The 20,584-nt window shown below is 36.3% G+C and overlaps 1 protein-coding gene and 1 pseudogene across 2 annotated transcripts in view; both read left to right on the top strand.

Annotated features, from left to right (window-relative positions):
• The window catches only part of KLHL1 (kelch like family member 1), a 327,107-nt gene that overhangs the window by 15,845 nt on the left and 290,678 nt on the right, over positions 1–20,584 (top strand). The window lies entirely within an intron of this gene.
• Positions 2,223–6,758, top strand: LOC139076555 (luc7-like protein 3 pseudogene; annotated as a pseudogene).

The following is a 20,584-nucleotide window of genomic DNA, read 5'->3' as shown; positions in this document are numbered from 1 at the left end:
ATTCAATTTGCACTATACTATCAGGGTAATGCTGGCTTCACAAAATGAGTTTGAGACTGCTCCCTCCTCTTTGATTTTTTGATAGTTTCTATATCTTTGTTGAACTTCTCATTTTGTTCATGCATTGTTTTCCTGATTTCATTTTGTTGTCTATCTATATGTTCTGTAGTTTACTGAACTCCTTTAAAAGGATTATTCTGAATTCTTTGTCATACAGTTCATAGATTTCCATTTCTTTAAGGCCAGTTATTGGAACTCTGTGAGTTTCCTTTGGTGTTGTCATGTTTATCTGATTCTTCATGATCCTTTTATTCTTGTGTTGGCATCTGCCTTTGAGTAAGTGGTCTCCTCTTCCAGACTTTACAGGTTCACTTTGGTAGGGAAAGACTTTCTCCACTCTGCTCAAGTTGGGGTACTGGATGGATCAGCTAGTATTGCCTGTCGGCATCAATCAACTTGTCCTTAGTTGGGCAAGATCATTGCCCATGCTGTGAGGTTGGCGGGAGGTGGTATCACCAGCTGAGCTCCATGCCTTGTTGGCCTGCTGGTTGGGTTCTATATTGAAGTGGAGTTGCTAGGTGGGCTCCTTGGTCAGATGGGGCTGCTGATCATGCTCTGCAGTCAGGTGGGACCATTAGCTGGGCTCTGCAGTCACCTCTGGACAGGTGGGGTCACTAGTTCTGTTCCCTGACAGGGCAATGCCACTAGTTAGACTCTGCAATTGGCCAGGGCTGCAGGCTGGCCTCCACAATTGCTCCTGATCAAGTTGGGCCTCAGGCTGTGCTGCCCAACCAGATGGTGCCACTGGCTATGCCCCAAAGTTGGGCAGGGCCACAGGCGGGGCTTCAGGATTGGGTAGGCCCTTAGCTATGCTCCACTGTTTGTTGTACGAGGTCACTGTCTGTACTCTCTGGTTGGGCAGGGCCTCCAACTATACTCTGCAATTGGGAGGGGCTACAGACTGTGCTCTGTGATCTGACAGGGCCACTGTCTGGGCCGTTGTTTGGGTGGGGCTGAAGTTTATGTTCTGTGATTTAGCTGGGCTACTAGTTGAGCTACCTGCCTTACCAAGGCCACAGTCTGTGTTCAACAATTGGGCAAGGACATAGGCTATGCTCTGCTGGTGGGTGTGCTGGTAGAGGGGTTGGTATTGTAGGCTGGGCTCCCAGGCTGTCCAGGGTCACTGTTCAGGCTCCCTGGCTATACAGGGCTAGGGACTATGCTCAACAGTTGGGAAGGGCTGTTCACTCGGTTCCCCACCTGAGCAGGTCTGTGGGATGGGCTTCGCGCTTGCTGGATTCTCTGACCAGACTTCCTGGTGGGATGAGACTGGGGCCTATGCTCAGCAGTTAAGTGGGGCTGAAAATTTGTTCTCCTATCCTTAGCAGTTAGGCGGAGCTTCAAACTTTCTTCCCTGTTTGGTGGGGCTGTAGAAGGGGCTTCATGGTCAATATAGCCTGCTGGCTGGGAGCCCAAATGAGGCAGAACTGCCAACGGAGATCCCTGACGAGATGGGGCCACAGGCTCAGCTCTGCAGATGGGCAGAGCCACTGGCTGGGATCTTTGCTTGGGCACTGCTGTAAGCAGGAACTGGGTCTGCCAAGATCTAAGCTCTGGCTGCTGTAATCCCCGCTCCCGTCTCAGTCTCTGTCTATCCCAGCGATATCTTCTCAATGGATAGTTGTTGGTTGGTCTTCTTGTAAGGGGGACTGAAGTCAGGAGTGACATATGTTGCCATCTCGACAACGTCACTCTCCAGCTTTTCACATACAGGTTTCCCCCACTATCTGAAAGTAGAGCATTCCTATGAAAACTTTATAAGCTGAAATTGCATAAAGTGAAGAAGCAGTTACTATTAATTTATACGGGAAAAGTTTTTGAGCATTCCCAGACTCCAAAATTAACCTATCAAATCATACCAAGTAACAAGTAAAACCTAACATAACACTAATGTAATAAAAGCCGGAATGATATGATAAATACACAACCAATATAAAGTAGAAATAACGTATGTGCAGTGTAGTGTCACTTAGCAGAATCGGGAAGACAGCGAGCCCACTGGAAGGCTGAGATGTGATAGTGGTGAGGACGGTGCGTCAGGCAGAATCATCAGAGGTTAGAGTGATGGGAGGTACAGGAGACTGGGACATACGAGAGAGAGGAAGGGGGTCATCCTTTAACATCTCATCGTCATCTGAATGCATCAGGGGAGGCAGGTCACTATGGTCTACACCTTCTTCCATGTTTTTCTGCCTCGAATGAAGGTTGAGGCTTGTCTGCTGTGGCTGATGTAGAAGGCTTAAAATATGACAGTGTGCTTGACTGCTTAGCCTCTATAACAGCTCACTGCAAAACAAATACTGAACGCTATTTTCACTTTTCGCCTTTTCTCGTGAAAGTGAAAACTCTCTTTGGATTTCTTTCAATTAGCAAAAACCATTACAGATGGAGTTCTTTCCTAGAAGCGATGTGTCATAAAGCAAACTTCTGGATAGCGGGGGAAACATGTATTATCAAAATGTAGTTAAATGTTTTCCAAAAAATATTGAAACAGAATTGAGTGTCTACCTCATAAAATGCAGTAATTTCAACTACTTAATATTATATTGAAATACAATGTGTAAGGACAATGTGAAAAGAGTACTACCTATATTAAAAGTGGAATTTTCTATTTTAAAAAGACTACACATTTAAATCATGCAAGCCAAATTTATGGAGTCTAGATTATTAGAAGAAAAAATCAAATTGGCCTTCTACTCTGAAGTCTGTGTCTTCCTGAATTACGTGAAGTTTCCACATCTGAGTTAACCATCACTCATGCATATTTATTGAGGGAATCATGGCCGGGGTCTGAAAGCACTTGGAGACTTAGCATGTTATACCATAACAGCTGAGCTAGCAATGTTGGTAGTGTGGTCCATGACACCAAAGTTAATGACATTAGGTTGAAAATGCTGGCAGCATGTCACTTTTTCCCATTAGACAGAGCTTTGCCTAGGCTTTAATATTGTCGTGTGTAATTTGCTAGAGAATTTTATATAGAACTTCATTAGTAAAGCATATAAACTTGCAATCAATATTATATAATAACCTGACAATGTTTTCCACAATGATCCATCAGCTATTACTAAAAAAAAAAGGAAAAGAAAAATAAAGCAAGCACACAAACACTAGGCCTTCTTTAAACCAATTCTCTGAACGTTTCTCTCAGTTTTTGAAATACAGTACGAGCAACCCTTCCAAGTCTTTATAGAAGCAACATGTTTGCAAGTCTAACCCTAGCTATACTTTTCAGAATAGCATCTTTCCCTGAAGCTAGCAATTACAACTAGAATATTCTCATTTAGCTAATTATTGCTTTAATAATTTGAATTGTTTTGTCCTCATTCAGATTAGTTAATGTGGCAAGCAATTCTTCTCTTTATTCCTCTTCTTTCAGAAGAGATTCTGTGCTAATAAATCTACAGGTACGCACATCCCTTTCCCACCTGGAATGTGAGGTCAAATTATAGAATAGTACACAGAACACGGAACTTTTCCTCTGCTTTGAAGTTTTGTTTCTGTTGTTGTTGTTTTGAAGTCTGTTCTTGCTACAGCAAATGTTTTTCAGGATTCTTACATTTGGAAGATTTTCCTTAAGTAGAAACCCTTGACACTTAGCAAAATGGAGTTGTTCCAAAAGGTCATATTGAATTTTCTGCTAGGACATTGGTAAAAAGTTCTCAAAAGTCCCATAATGGATGTTAATTACACTAGAACTCAATCGCCTCCTTGGAAAGGCCTTTATTCCAACTTGGGGATTACAGAAGAGCGTCACCCCCACCCCCCTACCCCCCCCCCCCAATAACATACATAGAATTGGAATCAGGGACTCATTTTACACAGCATTAGGAAGAGGGTCTAATGTAGCTCCAAACCCCTGTTGGAGTCTATTCTATGACTGCTCTGTTCAATACTATAGACACTATCTACATATGACAATTGAGCAACAAAAAAGTGTTTTGGAAAGAGAAGCTACAGTGTAAAATCGAGAGGACAGTGTCTCAAGTCCCCTAGTCTTGCATCAATTGAGGAAATCAATTCATGTTTTTGTTTAATAGAACTAAAGTCAAAGAATTAATTTTTAAAAATAACTTGCACTACTGCAGAAACATATGAGGTGATGAAGCCTGATACTGGAGTGACAACTTCTGTAGTTTGAGAAAGCTAATGCAGTGACTAGGAAAACTAACGAGAAGAGAGGGTGATGATTCTCTCTTTTTTAGAAGTATGAGCAGGAACACCTGTGTCAGACATGCCAGTCATATATCTGGAACTAGAGAGAGGAAAGCAAGATTAACAAAGAAAATAAGAGTGACAGAAAAAGAGAAGGAATATCTTTACAGAGATAATAGGTGAAAATACCTATGGTGCAATATCCTTCAAAGTTAAAGAACTTGCAAAAGAAGGAATCTTATCAATAGTTCCAAGTATTTAAAAATAAGGAACAGACTAGTGGTTGCCTAAATTGTGGGCTTGGGAGAATGGGGAGTGACTGCTAATGGGTACAGAGTTTCACTTTGGGGTGACAAAAATTGAAACTGGTGATGTTTGAACTGTGAATATAAAGAAAAACATCGATTTGTACACTTTAGGTGAATTGTATAGTATGTGATTTATATCTTAATGAAGCTGTTATATAAAAAATAAGGAATTATTTTTAATTAAAGAAAATTGGTATTTATAAATTTTCTCGTGTATAGATATTTTAAATATTCATGGAACTTTAGGAGTAGGGAGGTTTGCATCTAATCAAAGAACAATACTGAATCCTAGCAGTTATAGTTACAAGGTTTTTCAAGACAATAGCCAATTCATGGCAATAGGTGAAATAGGAAATAAAATTGTATTAATCCTGTATGCCCGATTTACAAGAGTAACTGTTCAAAAGTACATAGGATAAAACCAAGGAATAGAGGTAAAACCATATGAATATAAACAATAAAAAAGAATTGTAGACCCAGGCCTAGGTGTGTCCCTCATGCACGGCATGCTGGGGAGGGATCCTGCCATGGTGGGAGTTATGCTTTTCTGACGCCTCAGTGAAGGAGTGTTTTTGACCTGAGACAGGCCTGAAAAGATTGGCGGTTGTGTTGCCCACGTTTTCTTTGGCAGCTGGTGGGACTGGTGGGAGCAGACCCCTAAAGCAAGCAGCGTGATTTCAGACATGCTTTGTTGGATGAGTTAATGGATCGAGACTAAAACCTGGCCCTGGAAAAGAAGCACATAAATGTGCCGTGGGACCAGGAGAGAATTTGTTAATATTTTCTCTGTAGTTTTTGACCTGTGGACTTGTTCACAAATACTCCTTATGATCTTGCTGTAGATAGAAGAAGGGAAAACATTAGAGATGTCAACAAATTTTTGAAAGATTACAAGTGGACAGAGGAGTGGGAGCAACCACAACAGAGTAGAGAAACCTGTATCCCAAAAACCTGCAAAAGGAGATACTGAACAGAACTGAGTGTGTGATCAGCAGAACCCTGGTCACACTCAGGGTTTGGAGGTACAGAAAGATACAGCTAGATGTTTTTGCCCAAGCTGAAATTTTCTTCCCTAGAAAAAATAAACAGTTCCAGATAACTGATTTACAAGTCAATTTGGAAAAAAACTTATGATAAAAATGTACAAAAACAGTGTAACAAGAGTCGTCATTTTATGAAAGTTGACTATGAAAGATTTTTTTGCCATATTTACCGAACTTACTTGTAAAAGTATCTCATAGAATTAGACGAGACCATTATTTGCTTGGCCTTTTCTCAAAAACCAGCCGTCTTCTGAGTTAGCTGGTCCAATAGGCAGAAATGAAACAGTAAAGAAAAGTTCAGGTTCTAACACCTAAAATTTGTGTACTCCAGGAGCAGATTGAAGAATTACGATCTGAATAGAAGGTAGAAGAAGTCCAAAGAATGACAAAAAGTAGCTGAATAGTTAAAAGAAGAGAGAGAATTGCTTAGATTCACAACCTTGATAACTGAAAATTTAGCTGCCCAAGAAAATCAAATGGAAGCTTGTGAAGTAGATGAAGACTTTTTGATAGTAGGAGATGCCTAATCTGGGTAGATGACCATTTGATGAGAAAGCAATCCATGTGCTATACCAAAATTAAAGCTACTGAAGAAGATTTTTTTTAAAAAACTGAAAGAAAAAGAACCGAAGAGTCTAACTATATTAGTGTTTTAAAAAGGAGAAGCAAGAATGTAGAGAGACAAAAGGAATGAGCGAGAAAAAGCAAAGAAAGAGAAAGGAAAAGAAGAAAGAGAAAAATATAAGGCTTGTGATAGAGAAAGACGAAAGATAAGTCTTCCACAAATTAGGCACTCAAACTGAACTTCTGAATGAAGATGCAGCAGATCTTGGAACCACAAAACACCGTGAAGTGGAGAACCATGGTTCAGCAGATTGAAGAAGTAGCAGAAGCCATTGTAGATCAGAAAAGAAAGCAGAGATCCTGTAGTCAGGATCAAAGGAGATCAAAAAGCAGAAATAGAAAATCCTATGAACACAAAAACAAATGTCCGGACAGAAAATAAGATTGAAAGTCTAAGGAGAAGAAAAGAGCGGATCTGATGACTAGAAAAAGGGAAAAAGTAGTATGAAGTATAGTAATCAGGAAATTAGAGTGAGGATATACTGAATTGAAGGAAAGTGTTACTAAGAACAAGGTCGATGGGACCAGTGGAGACATTAAATCTGATGGTGACACTTGGTCCAATTAAAACTTACATGGTAAGACCTCAGATCAAATAGATGACTACTGTTTGAAGATTTTTGAAAGAATACTGAGAATGGTATAAAGTTAAGAGCGACATGAAACTGAGATGAAGAAAACCATAGTGGCATAGAAAAAGTATAAAGGTCAGTTTTTGTTTAGTTAAAAATTAAGGACTGTTGTGACCTATCAGATTTCAAAACTTGTGCTAATAGCACGTAGGCCACTGAAAACTTAGGTCATGGGTCATAGTTATTTTCTTTATAACTTTTTAAGAAATATCCAAGCATGTAACTTGCTCAGCCTTTTATTTTTTTAACTTATTTTTTTTAATTAAGTAACATTGGTTTATAACATGGTATAAATTTCAGGTGAATTCTGTATAGATTACATCATGTTCACTACCCAAAGACTAATTACGATCCATCACCACACACATGTGCCTAATCACGCCTTTCACTCTCCTCCATCCTTCCTTCCCCTCTTGTAACTACTAATCCAATTTCTGTTATATGCGTGTTTGTGGTTGTTTTTATCTTCTACTTATGAGTGAGATACGGTACTTGACTCTCTCCCTCTGACTTATTTCACTTAACATAATACCCTCAAGGTCCATTCATGTTGTCACAAATGGCCAGATTTCATCATTACTTATGGCTGAGTAGTATTCCAATGTGTATATATACAACATCTTCCTTATCCATTCATCCCTTGATGGGCACCTAGATTACTTCCAAATCTTAGCTATTGTGAATAAGGCTGCGATGAACATAGGGGTGCATGGATCTTTATGCATTTGTGCTTTCAAGTTCTTTGCATAAATATCCAGCAGTGGCATAGCTGGATCATATAGTAGATCTATTCTTAATTTTCTGAGGAATCTCCATACTGCTTTCCATAGTGGCTGCACCAATTTGCACTCCTACCAGCAGTATTTGAGGATTTCCTTCTCCCCACATCCTCGCCAACACTTGTTGTTTCCTGTCTTGTTAATCATAGCCATTCTGATGGATGTGAGGTGATATCTCATTGTAGTTTTGATTTGCATTTCCCTGATAGTTAATGATGCTGAACATCTTTTCATGTGCCTATTGGCCATCTGTACATCTTCTTTGGAAAAATCTCTGTTCTCATCTTTTGCCCATTTTTTAATTGGGTTGTTCGTATTTTTGTTAAGATGTATGAGATCTTTGTATATTTTGGATATTAATCCCTTATCAGATATATGGTTTGCAAATATCTTCTCTCAGTTGTTAGGTTGTCTTTTCATTTTGTTGATGGTTTCCTTTGCTGTGCAGAAGCTTTTGAGTTTGATGTAGTCCCGTTTGTTTATTTTTTCTATTGTTTCCCTTGCCCGGTCAGACATGGTATGTGAAAAAATGCTTCTAGGACTTATGTTGAAGAGCGTACTGCCTATGTTTTCATCTAGAAGTTTCATGGTTTCAGGTCTAACATTCAAGTCTTTAATCCATTTTGAGTTGATTTTTGTGCACAGTGTGAGATAATGGTCTACTTTCATTCTTTTGCATGTGGCTGTCCAGTTTTCCCAACACTGTTTATTGAAGAGACTCTCCTTTTTCCATTGTATGCTGTTGGCTCCCTTGTCAAAAATTAGCTGTCCATGCTTGCTAAGTCTTTAATTGCAAGTTTTCTTTGTTAAACTTTGAAAAGAGGATTAAACATTAGGATTCATGTGCATCAGACTAAGCGGAATTCCATTTTTACAATCCTCCTATTCCTAGCCTTTAGTGAAGAAATGAAAATAAAATAGCTCTGACTTTCCATTGCCAAAAAAATAATAATAATAAACTTTACATTGAATTCAGTTTAATTGACTATTGGTAGAAGAAACAACATGGCCTATATTTTCCAATTTTTGCTTTTTAAATTTTGAATTGGAAGTAGAATATATTTATACCAGTCAATATTCTTGCTCATCTGACCTACCATAATTAGACATTACCCCACATTATTGCTAAACCACATATGGTCTCTAATCAAAATAGTTATAATTTATCAAATGCTAACCATGTGCCAACACATGCTACACCTTTCCCACAAATCTTTTTATTTGACCCTTGACTAACCCCTGTAGGATAGATAATGTTATTTTCATTTTTCAGATGAGAAAACTGAGCCACAGTTATATTTCAAAGCCTAATACTTGTCATAGATAAGATTATAAATCAGATATTCTGATATTCACAAAGGTATACAAATAATTGTGCAACTATTTGGCTTTACAAAATCTTGATTTCTGTTTTAATAGAACACAGAAGAATTTATACATCCAGTCAATGATAACAATTTAACTTTCGGCTCACAAAGAAAACATTAAGAAAAGGGCCCCAGTCTTAATTTAGTTGATCGCAGAATGAATGGATAATATATTTTCCTGAAATGCCCTGGCTCTCTGATTGATGTATGTTTCTATGAAAAATAAAGAAAATTGACTATCTGGGAAGGCTACTGAACTTGCTATATATCTAACTTTCCTGTACTAAGTAGATTTTTCTACCCATGTTAAATACTTGTTGAGCAGGTAGAATGCAGCCACATGAGTAGCTCTTATAGATTCTAAATCCCTTATGAATTCTGGTAAGTATTGAGTATTAGAGGACCTAATTGAAAACGGACTCAAAAGACCTGGGTTCTAATCCTCTCTTTATGTCTTAGAAGCTATGTAATTTATCCTCTCAGTTCTATATTTTCTATTTTGTTAAATGAGGATTTCTAAAGACATCATTTTAAGGGCCCCATAGCCCTACAAGTTTACGTTATTATGTTAAATGGCTGCATTTTTTTAAGCCATAATGATTCCTTTTCAATATCTATAACTATGCTTTACTATATTTAATAGAAGATGGTCACAGGTCACAGTCAAATGTTTGAATTTTCACCTTAACCTTGACCTTTGATCTATTCAGCATGGGTGTTTCCCACTCATCTGCAGGAGTTGCTTAAATTGCAGTTATGTGATGGCTTTGTGTTGCTGTGCATGGTGCAGGACTGACTTAGGAGGAAGTACATCTTTTCAAAACTTCTCTCTCACCCACTTAGAGATCTTCCTGACTTCTGTACCCTACATCATTGTGAGACAAGGATTGTAGCTGGCTTGAAATTGTGTGCTTCAAACCTGCCACAGAGGGTGAGAGAAGAGAGAGAGGATAATGACCTGTCCGTATATAATCCTCTTAACTTCATCTTCTCTGTTTTATCAATAAACCTTAAATATAATAATTTTCTGAATTAGCTTTAAGAGAGCCTATAGATTTATGTATTTATACCTCTGTACTGTTGCTGGAGTGTCTTCGTCCCAGGTCTTCTTACCCATCTTTAAAGAGCTATCGATCTCACCCCTCCTGGAAAGCCTGTTCTCACTTATATACGCTCACTCTTCTGAACTGAAGAACATTCACCATGCAGATCGCTACTTTGGCTCTGCTCACATTCAGGCTTTATTGTTAGTTACTGTTTTATGTGTTTTATCTGTTCCGTTACAGTGTCATTTCCTGAAGGGAGGAAAGACTCTAACATGGAAATAGAATTAGTTCCTGAATGCCTTCAATAAGTTAATTATTTAGAGATCATAATTCATTTCCCATAGAAAACAAACATAGTTAGGATTGCATGACAGTTCATTCTATTAGCAAAATTATTAATAGCTCATGGAAGTATGAGCTATTTCTCTCTCATATTCTCCTACCAACCCTAGAGTACTGCCTTAACTATAAGAAGGAAGTAGACTATATCATGGGGTGTGTTTCACACACCTTTGCTACTGTTTACTCCATCACTTAGAACAGTGAGGCAAGAACATGGTCTCTTGTGAAATATGCCTAATATTTTTTAAAAAGCCAGAAATTAATGTTTTGGAAAACCATGAGTTGAATCTGTAAAAGCTAGAGATAAAGTGTGAACATTTTAACAATGTGTTAATTGATGGAGTTATACACTTAGATTTTCTCTATATAATATATATTATTTATGTACTATAATAATATGTATTATTTGTATATTATATGTTGTCTATTATTATTTATATATTATCTTATATCTCATTTTATGAAGAATCAATGAAATGAAAATTTTATTTGCATACGTATTATATTATGAAGATATATGCTTATATATATGTTATTTTATGAAGAATCATATATAGTATTCTATACATATGTTTTATATAATAAATATTATTTTATGAAGAATCAATAAAATACAAATCTAAAATGGAGGTTAATGTTTTTATTTCATGAGGTCAAGCTATTTTAATGATCTGGAGGTATGTATTTGATGTCTTTGCCAATAAGCTCAAAATCGAATTGGACAGATTGGTCAAAATGTTAACCAGCATGTTTTGAATCTTACATATCTCATTAATATTTTCTGAGATATGCTTTCTAGTCTTAAAATACTATCTGTTTTGGAGAATTTCTAGTAATACATTAAAAACAACCAAAGACAAAACAATAACAAGGAAAACAAAGCTACTGATGACAGCAATAACCAAACTGTTGTCACCTAAGTGCTTTAGGGGATCATCCGAAATTAGCATAAGAATATGAGCATTGCTAGATGTCAAGAAGCAGTTCTGGCCATAGTGTTCCGGGCAAACCAGGATACAATAGCAGCAGGCAGCTAGGATTCAGCAATTGGATTATAGTACTGCCATGGACCAGTGACTCCTTTGTACCTTCCACTTGCTCCCTTTTTGAGCAGGAATATATATAGCTGTTATCCTGTGCTGGTCCTACTATAATGTATAGGGAGTTTTGGAGTGGATACTTTGTCTCTGCTTTCACAGACCCACCGGTGAATCGGAATACTGCAGTAGTAGCTGTCCTTAATGGACTACACACAGGAATCTCATCCACATCTGGACCTGATTCAAATGATGGGATTTTGAGACTTTGAGCTGACCCTATAACAGCATGAGACTCTTGGGAAACTTAAGACAGGACTAAATGTATTTTGCATGTAGGAGGACATGAATTATTGGAGATCAGAGAGTGGAGTGTCCCAGAGATAACTTGCGGCATGGATCTCATGTCCATCCTGTGTTTAATCCCCTTTGCTTGAGTGTGAATGGAGCACGTGGCTTGCTTCTAAGAGAATATCGCAAAGATGATGATCCTTAACTCCCATGATTAGGTTATATTATATGGCAAAGGAAATGGGATGATAGATAGAGATGTAGATAGGGATGATATAAATATAAATGATGATATAGGTATAGGTATAAGTATAGATCTGATTACATTCTGCAGCATATACAAACTAGATTCTCTCCTTGCTGGCTTAGAAAAAGTGAGATGCATGTTGTGAGAGGACCTACAGAGAGATCCACCAGGCGTGGGTCTAGTGATAGACTCTAGCAGCAAGAAAATGAATTCTGCCAACCACCAGAATATACTTGGAAGCAGATTATTCTCCCATTGAGCCCCAGGTGAAAAAGCAGTCCATATAACATATTGATTACAACCTTATGATTCCTCCATTTTGACCTAAGAAAACTGAGAGATAATAAATACGTGTATAGTTTTAAGCTGTTAAATTTGTGGTAATGTGTTATATAGCAATAGAACATTAATGCACCAACTGCCAGTTATGCAGAGCTGAAGTAGTCTCCGGGATATGGGACCTCCAGCTTTAAATCTGGGAAATCCCTCGGTGAACTGGGACAAGGTAGTTATTCTAAACGTCCCTTACTTTCCTGTTGACTCTGATGTGCATTTTAAAGGATACTTGGTATAATTTTTGCAAAATATCTAGTGTTTTGACACAAATAATCATTTTTTTCATGATCTGTACTTTGCATTATTTCTGGAAAACTAAGTCCCTGAATGGAGTGATAGAATTAAAAAAACATAAGCATGCTAGATTCCTAAAGGTAATATTAAAACCAGACAATAATCTTTTAAAATGATTAAACATTAAAAATTAAATTGTAACATAATTGTGGCTGGCCAATACATCAGTCTGTCAGCATATTTATAAAACTGCTGTGAGCAGATGTTCTAGTGAGAAGAAGAGATACAGCAAAGTAAAAAGGCAATATTAACCTCTAGGTTTATCTGCTAGATACAGAATGACTGTGATTTAAAAATATATTGTAAATGATTTCATTTTAAAGCTCTTCTTTTCCAATTATCACACCTTTTCCTGCATTTATGATTTCCTTTTGGGAAGTATAAATGATCCTGTGGTCACTTAACGGCTGCACTCTGTGAGCCCTTGCCAAGTGTTGACAGGTGTCTGAAATGAGAGCCAAGCCATGTTGGCTCACTCCTCAGATTCAGTTCCTGTTCCAATCAGACAGCACACAGACCAGCATACACACAAAGGCAGTCTGAGACCCATGCCAATGGACATCTTTTCAGAGTCTGCCAGACTCTTACACCAGGCTGCATGTTGACTAATGAACAGCATGCCATATTAGTGGTAGGAACTGCCACAAGAAGATGCATCTTGGTACTTGTCCGCAAACCACTTTTTTTACCTACTGAACCAGAAATTGAATCAAGAACTAGCAAGAACTGTAGAATACACCATCATGTCCTCGTGTGAACCTACACTGGAGATCTGCTATGGAACTATCTTAAAACCTTCTAAAAGAGTGAAATAAATTAAATCAAGCATATAAGCTATAGATTAAGAGCTCAAACTCCGAGTTCACATCCCAGCTCTACCACTTAACTAGAAGTGTGACAATAGGCAAATTACTTAGCCTCTCTAAGTCTCTTTTCCTCGCTCAGAAAATGAAGATAATAATATTACCTGCTTTGTTGGGTTGCTGTAAAGAGTTAATATTCTTAAAGCACTTAGAACAGCATCTGGCACATTATAATCATTATATAACTGTTTGCTATTATTATTATTCATTATTCTGTTGAAAATGTTGAGAGTACAAGGTATGTAAGTAGTCATAAAATATATTACTCTATTCTGACTACAGATGAAACTAAAATAAAACACATTTTCCCTATCCCCGAAAGAGAAGTAATTTTTTACATAAGATGAAATGGAAAGTTAAGTAGCGCAGATTACATAGGCATCATGAACACAGAAAGTTATGTGTCTTTGTACTTTACTAGGTCTCTGCCATAGCATACATGGATTACACGGATTACAAATTTCGGTTTACAGGAGAATTACCTGGGAGTCTTTGAACAATAAGCAGTGATAAGCCTCACCTCGTGAGATTTTGATTCAGTGATTGTGGAATGCGTTCTGGGAATAGGAATTGTTAAGAAGCTTATGAGGGATTCTCAGGGTTAACCTGGTCTGGATATCACTGATACAGAAGAAATTTACTGAAGCTTACTGAAGACCTCGCCTTGGTCCAGGTCTACATTCTAAGAAACCTTGGAGAGTGTATCAATTCCAGTATGTATGACATGGTTGACAATTGTCTTGTTTGTATTTCTGTCAAGTACTCTAGAGTGTACTGTCTTTAGTAACTTAAATTGCATAATTTGATGCTAATGAAAAAAACCAACATGCATATTCTGAGATGGAAAATGTTATTTTGGAGAATTGGTTGTTTAAATTGATTCATTTTAACAGAAATATTCATGTCATGATTTTTGTTTGTTTGTTTTGTTGAGGAAGATTGGCCCTGAGCTAACATCTATTGCCAATCTTCCTCTTTTTGCTTGAGGAAGATTGTCACTGAGCTAACATCTGTGGCAATCTTCCTCCACTTTGCATGTGGGATGCCACCATGGCATGGCTTGATGATGGTAGATCTGCACCCAAGATCCGAACCTCTGAACCCCAGGCCACTGCAGTGGAGAACCCGAACTTAACTACTACACCACCGGGCTGGCGCCCACATTTAAAGTTTTTGGTAAATATTTAATGAAGTATATTAAGCATGTTAAGTATACACTTTGCTTGTGTACTTATGCAATTATTTTTATTTTTGGTGAAACAACGCCAGTTGAAATACATTTGTAATTTCACAAAATACGTTTTGCTAGTGCACTGAATGGAGTGGTGACAGTTAAAGAACAGTAGAGCTGGCAGTGATCTCGACCAGCTGGACTCACATTCTCATTTTATAGATGAGGAGGCTAAGGCTCTCAAATGTTAATTGACCTTTACAAGGTCCCAGATCTCATTAGTGGCTTTCCAAGTCCTAGAAAACTGTTTGCCTGACTGCAAAGCCAATAGCCTTCACTAAGCTCTCTGCCCTTCAGATCACTGAGTTTGCAATTTTTAGTTGTTGTTGTAGCAGTTTTATTAATATTTGGAGAGAAAATTTGGAAGTTATACAAATGAAAGATTTCTATGATTAAATTTGTCATTAAAAACCTAATGGAGTATTTAAATAACTCTTTGAACATCATTACTTTCCTAATCCCAAATACTTTTTTTTTTGTGGGTATAAGGAGCCTATTTAATATAACCTTTTAAATATAAGTAGATGAAATTGAATCTACTTTTCTCACTGTGAACGTTTTAGTAAGAAGATTGCTGGCTGGTGCTTAAGCGGTCTAAGAATCTTCTGTGATATATTCCTTTCTCCTCTACCCCGATTGAGTTAATTCCCTTCATTGGAGCATAAACTAGGCAGACAGAGAGAGCTGAGCTATGCCAGCTCTGTAAATCCTCGCTATCTCAGCTCAGACCAGGCAGAACAGAAGCAGAGAAGCTGCTAGGTTAAGAATGGTCCTCTAGAAGGGCACCTGTAAAGAAGAGGTTAATAGAATCTTTTCCAGTACAGGATTTTTAAAAGAATAATAAATATGGACTGAATTCCACTTGACCTTTTATTTAATGAGAAGAAAGTCTTTGGGAAAAAAACCCACAGAACCTAACAAGGTAAATATCACAGAAAGGGCACAGAACATACGCAGAGGTTTTGCATGACTTCTATTTTATTGGATAAGATATTATTTTTTCTTAAGTGTTTGTGCTTATAAGGTAGTTCTTAATATTTTAACTTTATATCAATTTTTTAATGAAATAGGATTTATTTTAGAGTATTTTAAGTTTACAGGAATATTGAAGAGAAAGTACAGAGAGTTCCCATAAACTTCCTACCACCTCCTTCACCTCCAACCTAGTCCAGTTTCCCCTATTATTAACATCTTGCATCACTGTGATACATCTGTTACAATTGATGAATCAATGGTGATACACTGCTTTTAACTAAAGTCCATTGTTTACATTAGGGTACACTCTTTCTGTTGTATGGGTCTATGAATTTTGCCAAATCATAAGGTCATGTCCTTACCTTTCTAGTACCATACAAAATAGTTTCGCTGCCCTAAAAATTCCCTATGCTTCACATATTCATTCTCCAACTGAAGTCTTCAACAATTGATTTTTTTACAGTCTCTACAGTTTTGCCTTTTTCAGAATGTCATATGGCTGGAATCTCACAATCTTTTTCTGATTGGCCTCATTCACTTCACAATATGCATTAAAGCTTCTTCCATGTCTTTTTGTAGCTCTATAGCTTATTTTTTCATCACTGAATATTTTATTTTATGGATATATGTACTGCTGTTTGTTTTTTCCATTCACCTGTTGAATGACATCTTGATTGCTTCCAGTTTTGGGCCATTATGAATAAAGCTGCCATAAACGTTCATTTGCAAAGTTTTGCATGCACATAAGTTTTCAATACACTTGATTAAATATCTAGAAGCACAATTGCTATATCACAGGGTAAGAATATATTTAGCTTTTTAAGAAATTGCTGAACTGTCTTCCAAAGTGGCTGCACTGTTTTGCTCTCCCACCAACAATGAATGATAGTACCTGTTGTTCCACGTGTTCACCAGCATTCAGTGTTGCTAGTATTTTGGATTTGGGGAATTCTAATAGGTGTATTGTAGTATGTTATTGTTATTTTAATTTGTAATTTCCTAGTGACATATGATATTGAACATCTTTTCCTATGCTTATTTGCCATCTGTATACCTTTTTTTTGGTCAGGTGTCTGTTCAGATCTTTTGCCTACTTTTGTAGTTGCTTTTTTTTTCTTTTGTTGAGTTTTGAGAGTTCTTGTGTATTTTTGGATTCAATTTTTTTATTAGATATGAATTTTGCAAAACTTTTCTCCCAGTCTGTGGCTTTCGTTTTCGTTCTCTTAAGAGAATATTTTGCAGAGCAGAAGTGTTTAATTTTAATGAAGTCCAGCTTACCAATTTTTTCTTTCATAGATCAAGCTTTTGGTGTGTCTAAAAACTGATCTCCAACCCGGAGGTTACATAGATTTTCTTTTCTGTTATCTTCTAGAAGTTTTACAGTTTCACAATTTACTTTAAGTGTATGATCCGTTTTGGTTAATTTTTGTGAAAGTATAAGGTCAATGTTTAGATAAATTATTTTTTCATGTGGCTTTCCAGTTGTTCCAGCATCACTTTTTGAAAGGACTATCCTTTCTCCTTTGGTTTGCCTTTGCTCCTTTGTGGACGATCAATTGACTATATTTGTGTGAATCTGTTTCTGGACACTCTATCCTATTTCACTAATTTATATGTCTATTCTTTCACCAAGACTTTCTTGATTACTGTAGCTTTACAGTAAATCTTGAAGTAGGTAGTCAGTCCTCTGATTTCACTCTTCTTTGATATTGCATTGGCTATTCCGGGTGTCTTACTTTTCTATGTAAACTTTAGAGTTAGTTTGCCCATTTCCACAAAGTGATTTGCTGAGCTTCTGACTGGGATTCTATTGAATCTGTAGATGAAGATGGGAAGAACTGGCGTTTTAAAGATATTGAGTCTTCTTATCTGTAAATATAGAATATCTCTCAATTTAGAGCTTTGATTTCTTTGATCAGAGTCTTGTCCTTTTCCTCATATAGACTTCATATTTATTTTGTTAGAGTTTTAACTAAGCATTTCATTTTTTTAATGCTAATGTAAATGATGTTATATTTTAAATTTCAAATTCCAATTGTTCATTACTGGTATATAGGAAAGCAATTGACTTTTGTTTATTAACTTTTTATACTGAACCTTTGCTATATATATAATATTCCTTACTAGTCCCAGGAATTGTTTTGTTGGGTTTTGGGGGATTTTTTTCATAGACAATCATGTCACTGGGCAAAAAATAGATTTATTTCTTCTTTTTCAATATTTACACCTTTTATTTTGTTTCTTGTCTTATTGCATTAAGTAGAACTTCCCATATGATGTTTAATATTAGTGGTAAGGGGTGGCATCCTTTCCTTGTTCCTGATCTTAGTGGGGGGAAGCATCTAGTTTCTCACCATTATAGTGTTATATTAGCTATAGTTTTTTTTTTGTAAATGTTCTTTATCAAGTTGAGGTACTTCTCCTCTTTTCCTAGTCTGCTGAAAACTTTTCTCATAAATGGGCGTTGTGTTTTGTCAAACGCTTTTTCTGCATCTATTGATATGATCATATGAATTTTCTTCCTTAGGTTGTCTATGTGATAGATTTCATTAATTGATTTTTGAATGTAGATCCAGCCTTACTTACCTGGGATAAATTCCATTTGGTTATGGCATATCATTATTTTTACAATTATTGTATTTGATTTGCTAATATTATGTTGAGGATGTTTCACATGCATAAGGATATTGGTCTATTGCTTCTCTTTCTTGTAGTGTCTTTGTCTGGATTGGTTTTAGGGTAATGCCTCACAGAATAAGTTAGGAAGGATGCTTCCTGCTTCTATATTCTGGAACAGATTGAACAGAACTAGCATCATTCCTTTCCTAAATGATGAGTGGAATTCACCAGTAAAACATCTGAACATTGTGTTTTCTGTTTTGAAATGTTGTTTGATTCATTTTCTTTAAAGGCTATTCAGATTATCTGTTTCTCCTTGTGTGAGTTTGGTATATGTGTCTTTCAACAATTTGACCCGTTTCATTTACGTTACCAAATGTGTAAGCATTCAGTTATTCATAATATCCCTTAATTATCCTGTAAATGTCCATGGGGTCAACAGCGATGGTCCTTCTTTTATTTTTGATATTATTAATTAGTGTCTTCTCCTTTTTCTTCTTGGTTAGCCTGGGGAGGGTTTTATCAATCTTACTCATCTTTTCAAAGAACCAGATTTTGATTTCTTTGTTTTCTCTGTTTTCCTTGTTTCGATTATATTGGTATCTGTTCTCATTTTCACTTTTTATTTTCTTCTGCTTACTTTGGATGTAATTTGCTGTTCTTGTCCTAATTTCTGAGGGTTTAAGCATAGATTATTGATTTTAGATCTTCTTTTCTAATATGTACTTTCAATTAATTTCACTCTACTGCTTTCAGTGCATCTCATGTATATAGATTGGATGTGTTTTAGTTTTGATTTAGTTTAAAATATTTAAAAATTTCTCTTGAAGCTTCTTATTGATCCATGTATTATTGAGAAATCTCAAAAATATCCAAATATCCTGGAAATTTCCAGCTATCCATCTGTTATTGATTTCTCATTTAATTCCACTGTAGTCTGAGAGAATACTTTGTATGATGTGTGTTCTTCTTTTAAATTTCTTAAGGTGAGTTTTATGGCCCAGAATGTCATCTATCTTGGTGAATGTTCCATGTGAGCTTGGGAAGAATGTGTATTCTGCTGTTGTTTGATGAAGTTGTCTATAAATGTCAACTAGATCCAGTTGATTGATGGTCCTGTTTAGTTCAATTGTATCCTTACTGATTTTCTGCCTACTGTATCTGTCTACTTCTAGTAGGTGAGTGTTGAACTCATCAAATATATTGGTGGATTCACCTATTTCTCCTTGCAGTTCTATCAGTTTTTGTCTCACGTATTTTGACTCTCTGTTATCAGGCAGATTGGCAGTAAGGATTCTTAAATCTTCTTGAAGAATTGATCCTTTTATGATTATGTAAAGAATATGAAAGATATATGAAGAATTGATCCTTTTATAATGCTGCTCATTATAATTTTCATTGCTCTGAAGTCTGCTCTGTCTGAAAGTAACATAGCTACTCCAGCTTTCTCTTAAGTAGTGTTAGTCTGGCATATCTTTCTCCATCCCTTTACTTCTAAACTATCTGTGTCTTTATTTTTAAAGTGGATTTCTTGTAGACAACATATGGATGGGTCTTATTTTCTTTCTACTCTGAGATTCTCTTTTAATTTTTTTACATAGACCATTCACATTTAAACTGATTATTAATAGTTGCTTTTGTATCTACTATATTTTTAACTCTTTTCTACGTATTGCTATTGCTCTTTGTTTCTTTTTTGTCTTCTGTGTTTTCTTTTTCTTTGATTTTAGTTGAGAATTTCATTTGGTTCAGTTTTCTCTCCTCTCTTAGCATATCAAGTATATTTCTAAAAGATTTCAGTGGTTGCCTTCAAGTTTGAAATATATAGTTATGAGCAATATAAATCACCTTTCTAATAGCACTACAGCTTCACTGTTAGCACAAGCAGCTTTTAATACAGTATTCTCAATTCCTCCCTTTATTTGCTTATATCGCTATCATTAATTTCACTTATCCGCAAGCTATAATCACCAAATTCATCATTGCTCTTATTTTGAATAAATTGTTAAACCAATTAATAAGAAAAATAAAATTTTCTATATTACCTAATTCCTTCTCCAATACTCTTCCTTTCTTCATGTAGATCCAAATTTTGTATCTATATCAGCTTCCTTCTCTCTGAATAACTTCTTTCACCATTTCTCACAAAGCAAGCCTACTGGTGACAAATTCTCTTTATTTTTGTTGGTCTGAAACTATCTTTATTTCTCCTTCATGTTTGAAAGATTATTTCACTGGAACTAGAACTTTAGTTTGGTGGGGATTTTTTTCTTTCAACACTTTCAACGTTTTACTTCACTCTTTTCTTGCTTGCATAGAAAAGAAATTTCTGAAG

The sequence above is a fragment of the Equus przewalskii genome, chromosome 16 (genome assembly GCF_037783145.1).
Source record: "Equus przewalskii isolate Varuska chromosome 16, EquPr2, whole genome shotgun sequence".
NCBI lineage: Eukaryota > Metazoa > Chordata > Mammalia > Perissodactyla > Equidae > Equus > Equus przewalskii.
Note: the sequence above shows the minus strand (reverse complement) of the source record. Positions and strands in the feature narration are given on the sequence as shown.